The sequence below is a fragment of the Plectrocnemia conspersa genome, unplaced genomic scaffold (genome assembly GCF_051122295.1).
Source record: "Plectrocnemia conspersa isolate PC_06_02 unplaced genomic scaffold, ASM5112229v1 ptg000004l, whole genome shotgun sequence".
NCBI lineage: Eukaryota > Metazoa > Arthropoda > Insecta > Trichoptera > Polycentropodidae > Plectrocnemia > Plectrocnemia conspersa.
Genome location: NW_028277168.1, coordinates 1524580 through 1546122, shown reverse-complemented (window position 1 = coordinate 1546122; position 21543 = coordinate 1524580). Strand labels below are relative to the sequence as shown.

At 29.0% G+C, this 21543-nt stretch overlaps 1 protein-coding gene across 4 annotated transcripts in view; it reads left to right on the top strand.

Annotated features, from left to right (window-relative positions):
* Positions 1–328: 328 nt before the first annotated feature.
* The window catches only part of dpp (decapentaplegic morphogen), a 72266-nt gene continuing 51051 nt past the window's right edge, over positions 329–21543 (top strand). For 3 of the 4 annotated variants that reach the window (XM_088184635.1, XM_088184632.1, XM_088184634.1), the window contains exon 1: positions 329–527. The gene's annotated coding sequence lies outside the window, so the exon portion shown is untranslated. Of the gene's footprint in view, positions 528–5169; positions 5255–21543 lie in introns of those variants that run through there. The other variant, XM_088184633.1, reaches the window with a different exon arrangement.

Below are 21543 nucleotides of genomic sequence, written 5' to 3'. Positions count from 1 at the left end.
GAACGCTAAATAACCGAGCCAATTTTGACGTGGATGATATTTAAAGGGAGAGGGTAATTTAGCCTGAAAAATGCATGTCATTTAATGAAATACTATGATTCTTAATGAAATGCTAATATTAAAAAAAAGCCAACTTTCACCCCCCCCCCGGAAAAATCTGAAATGACATCCCCGGTTAACAAGGCCTGAAACTGAAACGAAAAATGTCGGTCCTCCGACGTAACAAGTGCGAGCGCAACAAGTACCGTGCGCGGTGTGTATGTGTGTGCGAAAGCAGGGCCGGCTCGGTGGGGTGGGCAGGTGTGGTGGGGCAGGTGAGCGCGCGCCCAGTACAGGTCCGCCGCCCGCGCAGGCGGTCGCCAGCGCAGCCCTGGGTCGCGACCTGCGACCCCTCAGTAGCCAGTGCTATGGCCGGACACAGTTTCGATTAGGCCGACTAGTGAAAAAGTTTTTTTTTTGATTCTTCGACGATCGACAAAAATTGTGCTACCCCCGGATCGGCGGCGCCCGGGATCGTCGCACCGTAGGTACGTTCGATTCGGACGGCGAAACGACTAGAATGCTTTCACTGATCGCTTCTTTTTTAGAAAGCTCTCGCTCGTACGTAATTTATGGAGCCGAGTCCCGACCCGGAAATTGGGAACTTTTAACCCTTTGCGCTCGGTCGAGATCCGACTGCGCTCGTTCCATCAATTCGATGCAGTAATTACAATATGACTATGTAATTTCAACTAAATCGTAGAAATGGCACATTATTGTGATCAAACGATTCGGAAAAGGTTACACCAGAAGTAATAGTATACAAGTTTAAGCAATGTTAGTTTGACAGTAAATATAAAAAGTTACATTTTAAGGGTTAAACTTAAAAAACAAAATTGATTTTATTGAACTTAGCGATATTTTCGTAGCTAAGTGTATATCTGTGATGTGAAATTCAATTGTTCAAGACTTTCGTATTAAAAACATAATGAATCATATTGCATTTTTGTAATTATATTTTAGAGAACATGAAGCATAGTAAATTTGACTAATTAAGTATTATGCCATACCTTATATATTTTTTTTTAATAGAAAACATACTTTTTTGATGTTGTTTTGATATAATAATGTAATTATTTTTTGCAAGCAAATGCATTTTTTAAAGCTGTTTTTTTCAGCTAAGTGTGACACGTATTGTACTATATGTATCATTTCTCTAGGATTAATATATAATACAATTTTTTGCCACAAAGATTTATTTATAAAATTATGGTCTAAATCTGGCATTATTATTATTTGTATAGCTAAAATAATTGTTAATACAAAACTAAAATAATTAATTTTAAATTCGACCTCAATCGTTATAATTTCAGCATCTGATATATTTTTGGCAAAAATGTGATGATGTCAAAATACTACGAATCCAAATCTCATATTATCTGTAATCGAGAGGCAAAGATGCAATTATTGTATTTTAAAACTTAAAAAAGTATGTTACTGCCGAAAGAATGCGATCAAACAGGTTATAATTCGTGAACGCTTCTCTATGGAAAAGTTTTTCAAAAAACATCAATTACGCGTCGTTCTCAAATAAAATCAAAAGTTGATCTATTGAATATGCTAAAGATGAGATTAAGTTTTCGGCACGTGTTGCGCTAAATTATATTGAGAGTATTTCGATAGAAATTAAGTAACAGCATATTTTAGATTAGAGCGAATGTCAAGTTGTTTTTTATTATTATTGTTATTGAAGAAGATATCATTATTGCACAAGATAATATTTATGTCTACAAAAAATATTAATATTATAGAACAATAAATTGTAGCAATTGCACTCCTTGATTTATTTTTGGGCAAATCTTAAATTATTTTAAAACATTTTTTTATACAAAACTATTTAGTTGTCAAAACATTTTTTTTAAGCAATGTTATTTTAATACGAATGGATTTTTTTTTTCAAATAGTTAATAGTCCTCTACATATTATGGATCAGGATAATTTTTAATTTCTTATTTATTTGACATTATTTAGCTAATTTTAATTAAAATATGATTTAATTGATTGAATATTCATTACACAGTTTCGGTAAATTAAATAATACCTGAAACTGGAAATTTATAGGAAAAAATATGTTTATTTTATAAAGAGATGTAACAACAGTAAAGTTATATAAAATCAATTTACATATTTCGACAAAACTCTGTGATCACCCAAATTAACCCAAGGGCCAATACAATAATCTTGACAGTATTATTTGTATATAAAAATGTGTCAATTTGTTTTTTATATTTTTTTAATCTCCAAATTTTTCCATCGCCATTTATTCTCACCCAAAAACCTCGTTTTTCCCGGGGAATAAATATGTTTTTTTTTCTGTCGGCACATCCCTAAATTCAAGAGTTTAAAAAATATCTTATTAACACGTGGCTTCTTTTTGGTCCAGTATTTGGTCAATACATTTAACAATTGTCTGTGAAATTAGTTTATTGAAAATTTAGAATCCAATATAATAGATTTTAGAAGAAGTACATTCTCGCCTTTAGATGTGTCAGTCAAGATCGTTGCCTCAATCGCATGATTCACTTTTTTGTCCACTTGCGAGCAGGTAGCGCGAGATTATGAGCGCGAAGCGCGATAAAGACTGTAATGACCCACAGAGCCCTAAAGATTGAAAAATTGATTATGCAAATGCATGAGTGCGATAACGTGAATGCAACCCTTACCGCTCTCAATGATGAAATTTACGGTGTGTTCGATCAATGTTTCCATAGGAAACGAGACCGCACGAATGGTAGTTAATACATTATTGTAACACTCGAATTAAACATGTTTTACATAATTAAAGAAAGTATTCTGAATCTCACTTGCTTTATTAAGGCTCTTCCCGGTTATGCGCGAGATATCTCGAAAATACGTATTTTGTGAATTCTCATCTCAAAAATCAATTTTTTTGTTAAAAATTTGTACATATTGTATATTAGACTTTCAATATCCATAAATTTTATGTTGTACAAAAATATATCTTTTAAATAAGTTTTTTAGCTTAACATATTATAGACAAACCGAACTTTATTTAGATAATTAATTGCATATGCTACATTTTTTTTGTTATCGTCTCACACGAAAGACATACATATGAACACTGAAATTTTGCCCATAAGTATTCTACCAAAATATGAACTAATAATGGTAACCAAGAAATGCTAGAGAGAAAATCGATTATAAATACTTAAAACAGCTAGATAATTATGAAATTAGATCTGCCGATGATTTGCACATACTTCAAGCATTTCCTGTGTAGCATAGCACAAATTCCTTAATAAATTTATTGCATTTAAAACCTTTAATGATTTATCAAAATCAATTAGAAATAATTGCACAGAAATTAAAAAACATTTTTTACTAATTCATGCAATTTTAATTTTATAAGATAAAGGCAATAAATAATACATATATTGTATCATTATCTTTGTTTTCCTTTCACTATGCTTCAGATTTTTTTTATTTGTTATTTTAAAATTTAATCATACATAATTTTTAGTGTACTTATTATGTATACATTAATATTTGTAATTTTAATGTAGCAAATTGTAACCGCAGGAGTTATTTCTTACTCATGCGGAATCACGTGAATAAAATTATATAAAAAAATATTTTAGGAAATAGAGATTATTTAATTATATATATTTTTTTAGTTTATTTATTCCGTTACTAATCGAAGTTCTTCTTCATAATAAATTTATGTAAATTTTGTGTACAAAATATACAATTAACACAATTTTCTGAATGTGTTTTAAAATTTTGCTTTGTATGGTTTAACAATATATATATTTTGAGCTGTGAAGTACGCTAGAAAAAATAAAATAAGAACTCCGCCTCTTATTATAAACCGATTTTTTCAATACTTACTTGCTAGAGAGGGAGTACTGTGGAGGCTTATACGGTTGGCAAACTTGAAGCGTAGCGGTAGTGGGCAAGCGTCTTTTGACGACATGTATATAAAATATATGCAGCGACTAACATCTAATTCATTACCTTCCGGTACCATACATTTACCAAATAAAAATTTCGTTCAAATTAGGATGAAATCAAAAGTGAAATAAAAAATATAATATAATGAGTATTTTTTGCATCGGAGAAATACAGTTTTTTACCTGTGTAATGGATCATCTATGTATGTTAAAATAACTGAAAAATTTTGTCATTGTTCAAAAAATCCGTTTAAATGCTTCTCAAACTATGATCCCCAAAATTTAGCTGCATATAGATAGATATAACCCACAACGTAACAAATAAATGCTCATTATGACACTTGTACTAAAGTAATATTTTAACACTTACTTATAAGTGTTTCAGGATCCGATCGCAATCGGCTGTGCACTAGTTTCAAGTGTTTATTTTAATACGCTTCCTAACAAAACCTGTCACCAGAACGGTACAAAAAATTGTGTTTTTTCAGACAATTTTATTGCGTTGTCAAAATTTTCAGATGAAAAACTAACAAATTTTCAAAAATAATTAAAAAAAATAACAATGGTGTGTTATGTGTTAAAATTGTATTTACCTTTTGGTTACTGAGATTTTTGGGATCAGGATATAAATAATACATATTAAAACATTTTTTTCCTGAAACAGATACCCATTAAAAATTATCCGATTTTTTATTTAATAATGACGTTTGATCAGTCAATTCTAGCCGAAGTATCAGAAACCGATATATTAGATTTTGGCAAGCAAAGAGTTAAATATATTCAATTTATTGAAACATCGATGTATGGAATATGAAAGATATATATTTCTGTAGTTAGATTGATCTCGATAAAGGTAGTTCCAAAACAGTGAACGAGATGTAAACGCACAAGCGTTTACGTTTCGATAACGTTATTAAATTACATACACATATGTTAATGAAATCTAGTGATACTAAGAAATGCTTGTTAGAAAAATATCCATTTCCACATAAGTGCGAATATGCTTTATACTTTGATACTTTATCAGGACCAAAACTCATCCAGAGCATGTCGAAAATTGCGAATCATAAACAATATATTGTTGACGATTATCCATGTAGTAGTTATCGATAATACCGTAATTGATTTATTTGATAAAGATTAAATTAAAATCATTTTTTAAATCTGTAAATAACACCAATTTTTGAGTATTAATTTCGAAGGATAAAATTTGTTACAGTATCCGGTGATGGTGATGTGGGAGGAAGGGAGGGGGATGTATTTAGAATGTACCACTAGCCAACGCAACATAGATAGGTGTTAAAGTAAGGTTCATATTCATTAAAATTTCTCTCTGGTTTAACGGCTCCCCGGTATCTGTTTTAACGCATTTTTTTTATGGGACATGTGGATTTTGATTCGCAGTCTTTGAAAATGCTAACTAAATTGAATATTGTTATCGCTCAAGGTTTCTTTGAGTGCCGTGTCCCTTGTCCTTTCGGCGGAAAATCCGCCCTTCGGATCCGTCGGAGGGTTAAGCCGCCCACCGGTCGGATTTCGCTCGTCCGCTTTGACATTTTTCCACCGCAGCTCGAATCGGCCGAAGAATCCGACCAAACAGGTTGGCCGCAGCAGCTCACTCGGCACACACAGCAGAGCGGCCGCGTTTAGCCGGTGCGTGTGTCGCTCTGTTAACCCTTTCGCGTCTAGAAGTGTGACACGCCGCGCGCGCGTGCTCCTCGACGGTCTCGTCTCTCTCCGCACGTTCAAATACCCGCGACGAGTACGTACGAATTTACGTAAGATCGACCAGGTGGTTGGGCACTCAAACGGGTTCCGCGGGGGCAGGAGGGGTGCGGGGAGGGGCCCCCCAGGTGCGGAGCCTCTGCCTCAGGTGAGGTTCGTGCGCTACCAGACGATACGGCGTCGATGCGGAGACCGAACGTCTCGGAATGACGTCGCTCGTAAGAGTTGTCGTTGCGGGTAGATAGGGACAGATGTCATCAGTGGTGACAGTGGTGCGATATATACAGATTACGCCCTCACACTAGTTATAAAAAAACAATTATATTTACTAGATTGATACTTTGTGAGATTATTTACAATTATTAGATAGACAACAGAAGCATAACTAGAACGAGATTTCGCGTTTTTTTTTAATTTGAGAATTATTATACCATTGGCCAATAATGATTTTCCAGTTTAATTTGGAAAAAGTTTGTCATTCGCAATTATTTATACCAAAACAGTTCTAAGACATTTAAGTTTTAAGCCAAAAATCGTAATGTTTAAAGGCAAAAACTCATTTGCAGATATATTCGTTAATATAATATATGTAGTGAAATATTTTTTTTTAGTTTTAAAAACACAAAAACTATTTTTTATATTCAATATAACGCTGCATTATATGCAGCCCTTTTTGTTTTGTAAAATTTATGTTCTTAACTCCAATTAATAAGCAGTAAACCAAAAAAATTAAAATAAAACCACTTTGTATTTGCCGAAATTACCAAAATTACTCATATTTCAGAGTTTATATTGTGCATCTGCAGACTTTCCAAATAAATTGTTCATCTCTTTAGAGCAATATTAATAATATTTATTTTAAGTCTGTCTGCAAATATACATTTATTTTTTTCATCTTACTTTTTTTTTTTGTATTATTAATAATTTATATTGCTTCTTTTGACCATCGTAACGCATTAGGGTAGTCTAATATATCATTTTATTAATATTAAAAAAATGATATAATATTTCACTTAATATATAGATAGTTTTTTTTACAAATTAAAAACCAGTAAACCGGTTTTAACTATCCTCGGTAAATTAAATATTTGTATATTTTTTTTATTTTAAAATGTGATAAGTAAGATGTGAAAAATTAATACCATATCATATTTTGGAAGTAAAACTCTTCAAATTGAATCTTTTAAGTCAGTATGAATTCTGATTATATTTCTTTATAGTTGCTATGAGAAACTCAACCAAGTATAAAATTGTAGCTTCTTCTTAAAATATTATAAAATAGTATAGCCTATAGCAGATAGTATGTGCTATAAAATATCTTAAAGTCAAAGCTTGTTTTAATTTGATAAAGATTGCTAATTTTACTATTAGATATTGATTAGATAAAGAGGGATTCTATAATTAAAAATTAGGGATTGATTAAAAATTAGGGATTGAATAATTAAAAATTAGGTGAAAATAAATTGCAGCTTTTGATTGATGTTGAACATATTGAGTAATTTCGAGTTGTATCATAATTTGATTACATAGCCTTTATTATGATTTTAAGGAATATCTTACGTAACATTTTTAAATATTTGGGAGTATATAAAAAAAACAATAGTTTATATAAGAAGAAAGATTAAAGAACAAGTAATGATTCATATAAAAATAATATATAATGTAGCAATTTTAATAATTAGGATATTCCGATGATTGTTAATACAATAAATATGCTTTTTTATAAAAAAAAATATTAACCACAATTTTCCATAGGTCACAATTTTCTGAAAATAATGAATGAAATGACCGCAAATGATAAATAAATAAAGGTACTGACGTAAACAGAATATGTTATTAATTATATTTAGTATGATTTGTGTCCATTAATCAACTAGTAATCGTTTTATTATTATTTATAAGTAATTAAACAATTTATTAAATAATTAATTATTCATAAAATATGCAATAACATGATTCACTACATGATAATAATTCATTACGTGATTATGTAACTATAAATAGTACATACATGGAATGTTTGTGCAATGGAGTATATAATGATTGTTTTTGGTTTGTTAGAAATTAAAACTATTAGTATTTATTATATATTACTTTGCTAAAGTCACGTAATGATATTGGAAGTTCATGCAAGACATAGTTGCATTAAATTAATAGCATTAAATTTGCGACGCAGAACACATTCTGCGATGAAGGTCAATAAGCTTCTCTTTTTTTTTGTTTACTTCCATTTGATTCTAAAAAAATACGTGCGAGAAATATTAAGACAATACAACAAAGAATAAAATAAAATAAGTCGAATGCATTTTTCGTCGTTGATGAATTTTTACTCCTTTTAAATGCCAAAAGCGCAGATTCTTCTGAAGGTCGGAATTCACACTTGTCGTAATGTCAATTTTGCAATTTAACTCTTGCCGCATTCTATTTTTGTATTCTTGAGTCTTTTTTTATCGTTTTATCCAAGAGCATCAATAAAAGCTTATTTTAAAAGACAGATAAAATATTATTATAATATATGTATAGTAATATACCAATAGAAAGTACATAGAAGTCTTCTTTATTATCCATTTAAATATATTGGTATACATTGCTATACATAAAGCTATATTTAATTAATGAAAAAATCTAAAAAATATTCATAGTATCATTTTATAAGAACAGATAATAGATGATAATAATAATGACATATTTAACCCTTTGATTGCCGAAATTTCTTACGGTACTTTGAATTAATAAAATTAATAAAAAAATCAGATACATTTTTATGGGCCGTAGAGCATTTGCTTCAAAGGAAAACAACATTTTTTCGTACATATATTTATTATCATTATGTAGTACAGCGATATTTAGATTATATAATTCCAAAAAGCTTGTGCAAAATAGGGTTAATAAAATAAAATATAATATTTTATTTATATATATTTTTGTATACATACATATGTATGTACTAACACGATGTTCGAATCCCATAAGCGCCCCAGTGTTTTTATTTTTGCAACGTGTCTGGGAGAGCAAAATTATTGATTGTTATACAGTGAAATCTCTATGTAACAAATACCGAAATAATGAAATTCCCGGTATAACGAATTTTGCCGTTTGTTAATAAAAAAAAATTAAATGTCTTGAAATTTTTATTAATTTGTATATATTATTTCAATTCAATTTAAGGTTCTTATATGTATGTACAATAATATTATTTTATTCATAAATATTTTAAAGAATATTCTTCTTTGAATGACATTGTTTTAATGATAAGTAATGTTTCTTTTTTCTATAGCATAAACAATATCTGAAATATGCATGTTTAAAACGGCTATTGTGCCCATTAACTGCATTAAAATATTTTTCTTTGAGATCCACAAGAAGAAGTACGGGTCGTTTCCATGTTTCTATCCTAGTGATTTTTCTAGGAGCGTTGAGATACAATTCATTGCATTACCAAAACAATTTTTAAATTTGCTAAGGAGTGGTGTCAGAAACCCGTCAAGGCTCGTACCTGTAAATTTCGGCTGTGAGCTATAGAGTGCCATAGAGAGTCGCGATCGCGTCCCTTCTTCTTGTCCGTTAGCGCTTGAAAGCGCTTCTCTTGCATGAGCAATCCAATTTTTAACGAGCTTGCTAAATACAAGCTATAATTATTGTTTGTGTAATAGCCATCATGGCGTCTTATAAAAACCTGTCAAGATGTATAATAATTATAATAAAAATATTACTTTTGTGGGCTATGGTTTGGCATATTTTAAGAGAAGTTTTTGTATTAATATTAAGGATTTGTCGTGTTTTTACCATATTAAAATAAATTAATTTCAGATCATTTTTATAGGTTTTTAGCATAGCTTTAGTTAATCAATCCTTAAAAATGTTCAGATCGGAATTATGGTTAAAAAATAATTATTTTACGTTTAACCACAATAAAGTACTGAAATTTATTTGCAATTGCTTATATCATCGCTATATCATGCTGGTTACTTAACTTTACATTAATGCGAAGCCCATAAACAATCATAAAATAATGGGATTAATTTTCTTGGAATTGTTTTTCAACGTAAAACATGTCCAATCGATTTATATGGTAAGTGAGCTTTAAAATAGTTCACATAACTCACTCGGTGCACTATACATAAATAACCAATTTGATTAACATTAAAATCAAAAGGCATCGTTCTCTTTGATACCTTTGTGTCAGGATCAGCCTTGTAAACATACATGCCCTTGATTGACTCTCATCTGTATTATACCAGGATATTGTTTTATTCAAATGAGCACATTTAGTCGCCTTTTGTCATCTTCGGTGAGGCGGAAATTCCGCGTTGTCATCTTGAAAACGCGTAGTTACTGTTACGATGAGGTCGTGGGCGTTGGGCATTTTGCATCAGGATCCGGCTTTCACTTTTGGAAGTTTGGAAAAGTTTAGGTCCAAACGCGAGACGGGTTTGAGGCGAGGCACGTGAAGATCCACATTCTTTGATTAAAATAAATGGCTATTAAATATTTTTAATAACGTGACATACACGTAGACATACTTAATCACTTGAATGATAAATATCTAATACTCATGACGAGAGTAAAAACACATCAAAAATCATACTAAAATATTTTAAAAGTACTCATATATTATCGTTGATATTCATTGCCTTTCTTTTTTAGTTGCTATATACTTTATAGAAAGCTTAAAATGTATCTTGGCTAGTTTTTGTATAGGCTCTAAGTGTTATTTTGGCATTTATGTGATGGTATAAGTGTTAAAGTTGCAGTAAAACGTTGTTTGTCCGGACCTTCAGGTCAGAAGGCTTCTTGTAAGCACAAAGTTTATTATTATTTGATGGACAATGTATTCCGTGGGCGCTTCTGTAGGCTTTAGGCGTTTCTGCTTTGGATTTAAGACATTGAGTCGGACCAAGGGATACGAAGAGAGAAGCGGCAGCGTTGCGATATTCGATGGCAGGCCTTCTCTTGATTAAAGTTCAAGTTGGAGAGCTCTCAAAGTATGAATGCCTTAAGTATGAATGTCAATAGAAGAAGACTCTTGGAATATTTATTTGAGGAAGTGTTTGAGGGAGATGTGAAGCGAGAGTAAAGCGAGTTTGAGGCGATTCATGGTTGCACGCGCTCCCATATTTATATTAATGCGAGATGCATTTTTAATGGGACGACAAATTACAGAAGCTAGGGTAGCAACGGCCGTTTTGAAGGCAAATCCGAATGCACGCGTTGTATTTTCTCAAGGCGATGGATATTTTTGATACTTTCTGGGTTATTTCACGTACTTTATAACTAAAGCTGTTGAAAGGTTTATCACGGTAGTGTCCCATTTTAACGAAAAAGAAAAATTTAGATATCTTAGACAGTTAAAACGCTGTACTACGTATCGAATTAGCATTTTTATTATTATTAAATAGCATAATCTAAGCCCTTTAATGGTAAATATAAAAATGGTTCAAATGATGAACCTGAAGCGTTTAAAATTAATTTGTCCATTAAATTCGCGATCAACCGTTTATATTGGATGAAAACTTGAGCATTTCGCACTTGAACCTTTTAAAAAAGCTTATTTTTATTACTAAACATACATATATGTTTAATTACATCCTTAGATTTATTTTTCTCTATAAGTTCTCATATTTTATCTTGTATTATATGTATTTATAAAAAAGGTGAAATATTAAAAAATATTTTTTTTATTATTAATAATTTATTTAGCTAATATAACTAATTATTTAAAAATGCTACATTTTATATTTTTGATTAATTAGAGCTTTATTTTAGGGTCTTGATTATAATTTGCGATTTTTTTAATCATTTTTTTATCTTAGTGATTTGGTGCAATTAGCAAATATATAATTTGTGCAATATTTTATATAAATACTTGCTTATTTTTTCCGTACTTTCCGAATGTTATCGTTTAATTCATAGGTTATCAAAATGAGCAATAAAGACAAATGTCGCTGGGCAATGCCGGAGAATTTAATGGGCGATAGATGAGCCATGATGGTCGACGGAGAAGTGAGCAAAAAACTTTTTGTTCAAAAAAATATATTGTGCGGAAATGTTTTAGGCATTTTATATTTATAATATAGTATATATATATTTTGCATAAAATATGAACCATATGGGTAGTTAATTACTTACAAATTTTTTTTTTAATTACGAATAGTATAATTAAAATAGCAATTCTTATTTTTATAAGTAGCATTTATTATTTTATAAATAGCATTTTTAATATTATAAGTAGCAATGTAAAAATAGCAAAAAATAATCATTTAAATAAAAAAAAATATTCTCATTCTTTGATATTAGTCAATAATATTGGTTAAAATCTTATGTATTTTCTTAAATAATTTTGCACAAGCTACATTAATATTTTGGTGAAACTTAAAACATATATGCACTTTGCTTCTTTACAAATTATATTGGAAATAGTTTTCCATAAAAAAAGTGGGTGATGAAAATCTGTTTTTTTTTTATTTTCGGTCGATTCAGCTTAACTCCGCTTGGTGCGAGTTCAATTAAACTTTTGTTCATTATAAATCAGAAGTGATTTAGTGAAGTAGTTTTCTAGTCTATAATTTTTTTATTTCTTGAAAATTGCGGGAAGTCCAACATTCATTATAGTCATTAATCCTCTAATCAATATCAATGATTCGGGGCGGAAACAGAATTTTTGATATTTTCTTATACAGATTTTATTTAACTTTTTGGCAAATATAGGTGATAAATAAAATCTGTAATATTCATGATGTCATCCTTCTATGACATGCGTAATTCTGGGCTTATTTGATCACAAACCCTTGTCTTTGCTTTATGTTACATAAATTAATTAGTTTTATCGAGTGTTTAACGAATGATTTTGTCGAAACGATTATGGGTGATCGCGAAAAATATACTGCTGTCATTATATCATATAATTTATTTTCAAAATCAATTTTATAATACTCATCGTTGGTATTACACCTCATAATATTTTTATGCTACATTATCTGATTAAATTTATGTTATAATTAATGTATAAATTAAATTAATTTGCTTAGCTATTTTTTTCTCGCAAAAATGAGACAAAAACTAAGATAAACATAAATAAAATATTAATAAATGATCATTCGTTTGATTTTGAATATACAATAAATATCTTTGTGGCAAACATATTTCATATCCTTACTTAATAAAAGTATATGGTTCTTATTTTATTTCCAGTGCTATTTAAAAAAATTACAAAATGGCCGTTATATGATTAAATTAATTATAATTTTTAATTAATATTTTATAATCCAATATTTTTGTAGTTGTATAATGCAATATTTAAATCACATAACAATACAATCATTTATTATTTAATGTTTTTCCTATTGTATAATATCTTCATCTTCTTCAAAGATTAAACAGCGGTAAGAGAGCAAATTGCGCAAAGCGTAATTGAATACAGACCCGGAATATGTTTTTAACAAACGCGATTATTGTGATGTTGCAAAATATACGCTAGAAAACCAGGGATAGTTAACGTTTTTCAATAAGATATGTAAACATATTTTTCACGCTAATTAAATTTGTAACGAGTATACATCACAGCAGGTGCCTTTTATATATATTTTTAGTCCCAAATAGTATATGATACGTTGATTAAAATTGCTTTTTTCTTCATCAGCGCCGTTAAAATATTTTTATTCGTCTATTTATTTCTTTTCGACACATTGCTACGTAACACCGGTCGCAAAGCTGCTCGGATACGACATAATAAATATTTTATGTCTTTTTAAATAAGAATTTATATAAATTTCATTTACATTTAAATAGGAATTTGTGTTTAAATAGGAATGTATTAAGAAGAAAAAAATACGACAGCGGATTTTTTTCGTCGGAGAGAATTTATAATGCGCGCACGAATCACACCTATTTTTACATCTTTTAATATAGCTTTATATTATGTTGTGATTATTATAAAATATATAATTTTCAACCCCTGATATTCTTACACTAAAGAAAATTATTTAGCAATAGTTTTTCTAACATGATTTGTATTAGGAAAAACATATTTTTTAATTTTATAATTGAAAAAAAATGGAATTGCATGGACTGAATTTTATCTATTGATTACTGACCGTGATTTCTGAATATAGTTTAGCGTAAATGAACATATTATATAAATATTAAAAAAATCTTTAGTGGCAAACCTTACAAATATATCTTGTTTGTAAAAATCAGTAGTAGCTCATTTATATAAAAAATAAATTATTGATTTAATTTTTTTATTACTAAATAATTAATCTCCTGGATTTACATAAATTGCCTGCGATTTATAAATCTTTCCTAGACACACATATCCAGGGCCGCCGAGAGCGAATTTGAACCCTGGGAAATCAACGATTCGGCGCTGTCGCAGTGTGAACGCTCGTTACCGAGCGTTCACACTGCGACACTGCGTAATATCGAAATGCAGATAAATTATCGAGCAATATGTGAGATGCGATGTCTGTTTGTACATATTCTTGCTCTTTTTTCCCCTGAGAGATGAGTTGGCTTAGTTTGTATTTTGAACTGGACTTAACGAAAGTTCTAAACTACAATAGAATTAGTTTTGTTTTGGATGTCAAGAGATGCAAATGCTTTTAAAATAAAATAAAATAGACTGACGAGTTATTTCACTAATTAAAAACCATACAGGAATTAAATAGAAAATTGCTATAAATAAAAAAACGAATAGATTAAAGTTTTATTATGAATTGCTATAATTGATTTTTCATACTAATCAAAAGTGTATTATATTATTCTTAAAATAAATATGTTATATAACAATCTAAAAAATGTAGTATGTTTAAAAAAACTATAAGCATTTTTTAAATTAATAATAATTAATTATAACATAATTACAAAAATATAAATAATTATAAATAATCTACAGCATGTTATTTTCGAGCTTATAATGTCTGTTGAAAGTCACTTAAGGTAGTTGAAAATCATTTACATAAACATATAGTATTCATTAGATGGTTACTAAGATTATAATAACTACGATATTGAGAAATTATTCAGCGTAGATAAATTAATAAGACGATTAAATTAACACTGTAGTCTCGAAATCGAAAGCAAATCAATTAATCCGAAGAAGCAGTTTTATTTTTTGTTAGGAATGTGAGCGAAAATATTTATTAATTAGCTTAAAAATTGGAAAATATGGTAATAACTTTATCCAAATGTTTAAATAAATTTTTATACTATTTATCAAAATATTTTGTTAAGCCTTCTTATCATCTTTTAAATAAATTATTACTCTCATTTCAGTAAAATTATTTTATTTTTATTCAGACCCAGTTTTTCTTTCTTTTATGAATTGATTATTTTATTCTATAAAAAATATTGTTTCGATCGAAAAAATGGTAGTCGTAAATCTAGCGAATAAAGAGGGCGAATCAAAACTTTTTTTGAATTAATCTCGCGGGTGTTGTCGTGTTGCAAAATCATCTTGGATCATTTTACTATTAGATGTAGATGCTTCTCGATTAATACTCTGCGTAGCTTTACTATCTATTTGTACACTTTATACACTGTCAATTTTGTTACATTTTAATAACTCAAAATGTACAACCCTTTAAGAATCTAACTAATTTTTTGTGAATTCGTATGGATTTTGTTGCAGGAACTTCCTTTTAATCGATAATAGATAGACTTCCTTTTAATCGATAATAGATTGGTTTTGTCTTCTTACATTCGAATAAAGAAACATATTTTTCATATATAATTATTAAATGGTAGAACTTTAGTTCTTGTTTTTATTAAAGCAATCCGCATGTGTTGATGACCGTCCAATAAATCATGCAGAATCCATATATTTTCTGTAAAGTAAAGTATCTGTGGATATTAGAATTGAAAATTATTAGGCTTTAAAAAAATATAATAATTATAAGCTCTTTATTTTCTCTAATTCAGCCATGTTTCAGCGATAATGCGAATTTTGCGTGTATTTGTTTTAAAAGAATTAATAAGCTGTAGGGTTTTGAGCTATCACCCTTTCAGTATAAAAATACATATGTACTTAGATATATTTTACAATTTATTATGTATATAAATAATTCTAATATTTGATTGATTTTTTAGCATTAAGTAGATATATGTATAGTAGAAATACAATTTCTCTAACTAGTTCAGAGAAAATGTAGCAATTTATTGATTAATAATTTCACTGAACAATATCTGTGAAATTATTATTGCGCAAATTAATTTTCTTAAGTGAAATTATATTATAAATTATTGCGTACGATTGGAACATTTTGGCCTTAACAAATAATATGTCGCCCAAATGCAACTCTATTTTATAGTTGCGAAACGTTTATTTTCTGTTCAAACCCAAACCTAACCTAATGAAAGGTAAAAAAATATAGTTAGTTTCTAGTAACTTTCATTATGTCAAGATAAGTTTGGTTTAGGTCTGATAAGAGGTGATATTTTTCTTTAGGCTGTATTTATTTATTATTTCATATTTATTTGGAAAAATAAAAATATATTTTTATCGAAATCAAGCACTATTCTGATAATAAATTGACTTCAATAATTTGGACTAGGTACTTTAATTTATTACATAAAAGCACGCATATGGACGTTTTTAGCTTTTCAAATAAAAGTATATAATTTCACTAGCATCTGTCAGTGAAATTATATTTTCAGTAGTAGAAATATATATCTATCGGTGAAAATGTATTCCAGTATGATTTTATAGTAATGTCAGTAAAAATGTGTTTTTTTTTAATAATACATATTTACTGTAACATACACTCATTCCTCCAGATACGTCCAAGAAAATATCGCGTAAATAAAGACATAGAACGGAATTTACTCTCGTGAACTTTTTAACGTATTTTTAAAGTATGAAGTAAACGGGAAAATATCAAGACGAAAATGTCAGGACCCACTGCATGGGCAGTGGGAGAGGTATTAAAATAAATATGTTATATAACAATCTAAAAAAGAAGTATTTAAAAAAAATGTTTTTTCTTAACTCAATTCAATTATTTATGAGTATCGGGACTAAAATTTATTGCTTAAAAGCATTGTAAAATTACTTAGTATTATAACTATTTGCAACTTTAACACATTTATTATACAAGTGCATGTGCCAATTGTATCTTTAGATGGATTAGGACCATTTGAATTTTTATCTCTTAAATCGACCTAACAAAAGACAGTAGTTGTCTATACATCATTACAAATAAAATTGCTGACGGTCAGATTACTTGGTTTATAGCATTGCCAAATCTTCAGCTGTTTAAATTATGACAGCAATTTTTTTATTTATTTTTAAGTAACAATCAACATATAGTAGCATTTCTGTTTCCGCCCCAAGTCATGCCAAGTGCTGGGATGGTCAAAGTAGGTATGAGCGTATCGAAAAAATGTATATATGCAGAATACGCTTCTATCAAGGAAGTTGTTAAAATTGAACTTAAAAAACGACAAGTATACAGAATTTTAACGGGTTGTAAATGTTATTGTCCACTGTTTTCTAAAAATAAACAGACTATAAATATATGAGTATGTAGTGAACATAATGTGTGTTTATTTAACTATGCCTTTCACACGATATTGATCATTAAAAATATTTTATTTTGCAAATCTATTTTAATTAAAAAATGTCATTATTAATGTTTTTTTATTCACTTTTAATTAAATTAATATTATATATATACAGGTATTTTAAAAAATTATATTTTCACTCGATATTTTTTCCAGGCGTAAAATAAAAATGTTTACAACCACTGAATTAAATGGGAGGCGACCTTGCTGGGATACGCCCCTACGGGGGAAGCAGCTTTCCTATTGGGTTGTGTCGAGGGATTTTCTGTACTGTACGCATCGAATTTACACACGACCCATTGTCTGTGGGTATTCCATTATCATAAATTTAAATTGGACGCCATTTTATCCGCAAGGCACGTTCGCATATATACGAGCCAAGTTTGATAGCAATAAAAATATAAAGGACATAACTCTTCTTTAACCACCCTATACTTGTGTGGAGATGCAATATGATGCCGAGTTAATTCAAGAAGCTGCGAGAATTCCAGTCGGTTGGTACTGTCGAAACCACCGACACTAGTACTCTATACCAGCTTTTACCGCAAAACTGTACATATCAAGTACGTTAATGTCAGTGATTCTCAATTTTTTTGTACTGATGTTATTTAAAACTTAAATACATATGCTAATCCTATTACAACAATCCAATATTTCGTTATAATATGACATGCGTTATTCCATTAGCTACAACCATGTAAACACAGTCAACAACTATGTGTAGTGAGACGTTAGACTGTAATTTATTCGTTTCGTAATATAATATATGTAAGTTATTCGCATCATAAAAAGTATTTATAAAATTAGGATATATGTACATTAGTGTAGTTTTAATATATTTAGATTTTTAGGCAGGTATTATTTTTTTGTTCTGTTTGTCTGATCAATAGCAATAAATACTGTTAGATTTCATTAAGTAAAATATAAACTAACCCCAATTAAACAGTTTAAATTTATTTATGTTCGATGGACATTAACATGAATTTTAGATTAGGTTAGACTGAAACTAATAACACATTTCATTAGGTTTAATTTGAACTAACCTCACCTAAATACTGTAAATAGTACTCTATTTGTATAGTAGAAATTATGCATAGATAGATAAATATATATATTTTAATCTTAAATAAACAAAAGATAATTATAAAAATCTTCTCTGGACAAAGACCGCAAGAATCAGATAGATTTGTCTGTGAAAAAGGTGATGATATTTACATTTTTAAATTAATAAATATGTTTCAAAAGATTTTTTTTAATGAAATTACGATTATATTTATTTTTGAAATATCCGCCATTTTTAACCAAAATGGTGAATCATATAAAATGTAATTTATTAGCATATAAAAGTACAGATATCATTTTATTTTTTATTTTATACAAATATTATATTTTCTATGAGCTGAATTAACTCATTATTAAATATTTTTTATACATTATATGTACGATCTATATAGATTTTAATTATACATCACGATATTCATCCGTGAGATTAGGAAAATCTAAAAAAACATAATTTGTGATTTTCGATCAGAATTATACAATAATATTATAATTATCACTAATTTACATATCCTAGATACGATACAAATTTAAAAATACAATGGATCGTATTGGATTAAAACTGAATAGTTGTTGATACTGTGATTATTGCAATTGCGCAAAGCGAAAATTTTAAGCAACAAAAATTCTGATCATAGATAATCAATATAAACATATGTATGTATGTGTTAAAAATACGTTAATATATATAAAAAATATTGTCTATATATAACTTAAGATAGATCAAATTTAGAAAGCGAAAAAAATATGGCTTAGCTTTGTTTAAAATACCCCGCCACTAAATAGCTAACACTTTTAAAGCTAAAAGTTTTATTTTATGTCTCACAGGAGAAATACAAGCAATTAAAAATTAAATTAATTATATATAAATTAATAATGTATTATTGGGGGCATATCAGCGAAACATAATTTTATGCAATTCTTATTTTCCCAGTAAAATAAAAATTTGACAAAAAACAATTCTTACAATTATTTTAACCTATATGTCAGGGGTTTTCTTTTAATTTTTTTTAAATTGTCACGTACAGTTTGTATCATATACGATATGAAAGTTTCGGGCATCTACGAAACGGGTTTCCGAAAACTCTAAATTCTGGATGTCGAACTGTGATGCAAAGAGAGAAGCGGCGGCTTCCATGACTTGAATAGTCTGAAGCTCGGGTCGGCCTCCTCTTGTCAGATAGAGTCTATGAGAAAGTGTCTGGCGACTGGGACGTCATATGCGAGGGGCAGGTGATAGCATTTGCCAGATCTTGAATTTGGCTAGAAAACTGCATGTCATTTAATTAAATACTACGAATCATTACGAAATATAAACCAGAAACTCTTAGATTATCCTCCAAATAATATCTAAAAAAAAACAGTTTCGAATCTATCCCGAAAATATTTTTTAAATATTTTATTTCAGTGAAATTATATCAGAATACATGTTCACCGGTAAATATATTTTTTATCAGTGAAAATGTAGATTATAAATAATATATAATATATAAAATTGTTTAATATATATATTTACATACTTACATGCGATGCATAAATATTACAGTGAAGTTATATTTACACTGGTGAAGTTCAAATATATCTTCACCAGTTATTGTTTTTTGCGCTCTCCTATTGGTCAAAATTTGGTTTAGATGTTCTTCATTCAATTCTCATAATATGAGCGTTTCCCTTGCGATGGCATGATTTTATTGCTTTTGACGTGAACCTCATTGAATTTCTGCCAGAAAATGCATGTTATTTAATAACTTTGAATCTTAATAAAATGGAAATATTAAAAAAACGACTTTTATCTGGCCACCTTGTTTTTTGAAACAGATTTCAGTTGGTGGTTAGAGCAGATTACAAACGGGTGTTTAAGACGGATAACGAATGTGTATGTTATCCTTTCTTAAAGTTCTCAGATACTATTAAGCTTAATGATTTATGTCGGGTGCTTTGACTTAATTTAAAAAATGATTTCTCACGGTGGTGTCCCATTTTAACATAAAAAGTCACTTTTATTGTATTTGGTGTTTTAAGCTCGTCTTTCGAATCGGATTTTTCACCGATTTTTATGATTTAAGTTTCTATAGAAATCGTCAAAAAAATCGCCAGTACTCATTGGGCACCTAAAGGTGTCAAGCCTTTGCGCCTAATAATATGGTTATTTAGTATAGATTAAGGCTGTAAATCAATTGAATTTATTGAACCATAATATTTAAAAAAATATGGCACACATATTAACAAATTTCGAAACATCGCGCAAAAATATCAGCCGCGGTGATAGTGTTAATAGCATAAATATGTTCTTATCTACAGATTAAGGTAGTTCAGTTGTTAAATGAAAGGGTGGCTTACTTAATGAACCTGATTAATTAATATTTATTATCTATCGATAAAGCATACAGATACAGCGCTATTTTCATATTTAACGAAAGGGTTTTTTTACTGTATTCATCACTAAATATTAATAATAAATAGCATTTGCAAAAAAATAAAAATATATAAAAATCATAGATTTTTAAAATTTTCAGTTTTAATCAAACTTTAACCCTTTAAACGCCAGTGGATTATTAGTGAGTCGTCAGTTATTTTCTTCACGCGTCAATATATCTTTCAGAAAATAAATATAAAATACTTGGTTTACTGATAAACTATGCTAGTACAATTTTTTTACGAATTAAATTATAAAAACCATTTATTATTATTTAAATAATTTATTTTAAAAAAATAATTAGCAAGCGACTCACCGGTGAGTCACTGCTGTTTAAGTGGTTGAACGTTCAGCTTTATTTTTTATGATAAGTCAGAGTTTTTATTTGGTCTTCGACAGTTCAAGTAATTTTCTGCTAAGCGCCTCAATTGCTGACAACCCGAACTTTTAAAAAGTGTTACCAATTGACTGTTGCGGTACTGTACGCACATTCTCAGATCTATAAGACATTCCCATATTGATGAAAATAATCAGTAACATAATTAGTAAACGGGCACAATAAAATTAAACGGCGTCTATAAATATAGTTAATTATTTTAGTTTGGTGCTTTCACTTTTAATCTCGTTAAACAAGTTGCAGTTTTAACCGAGAAACACTACTGTAACGAGTTTACAAATATTGATACGTTTCTAAAATGCAAATTGTATAATGCAAAATTAATTTCGAATCAATTTGATTTATTTATTCGCATGACAACACCGAGCGTTTATTGAGCGCCGTTTAATAATAACCGTCGAGAATTAATAACAACGGAGCGCAGCATATAAATTAGA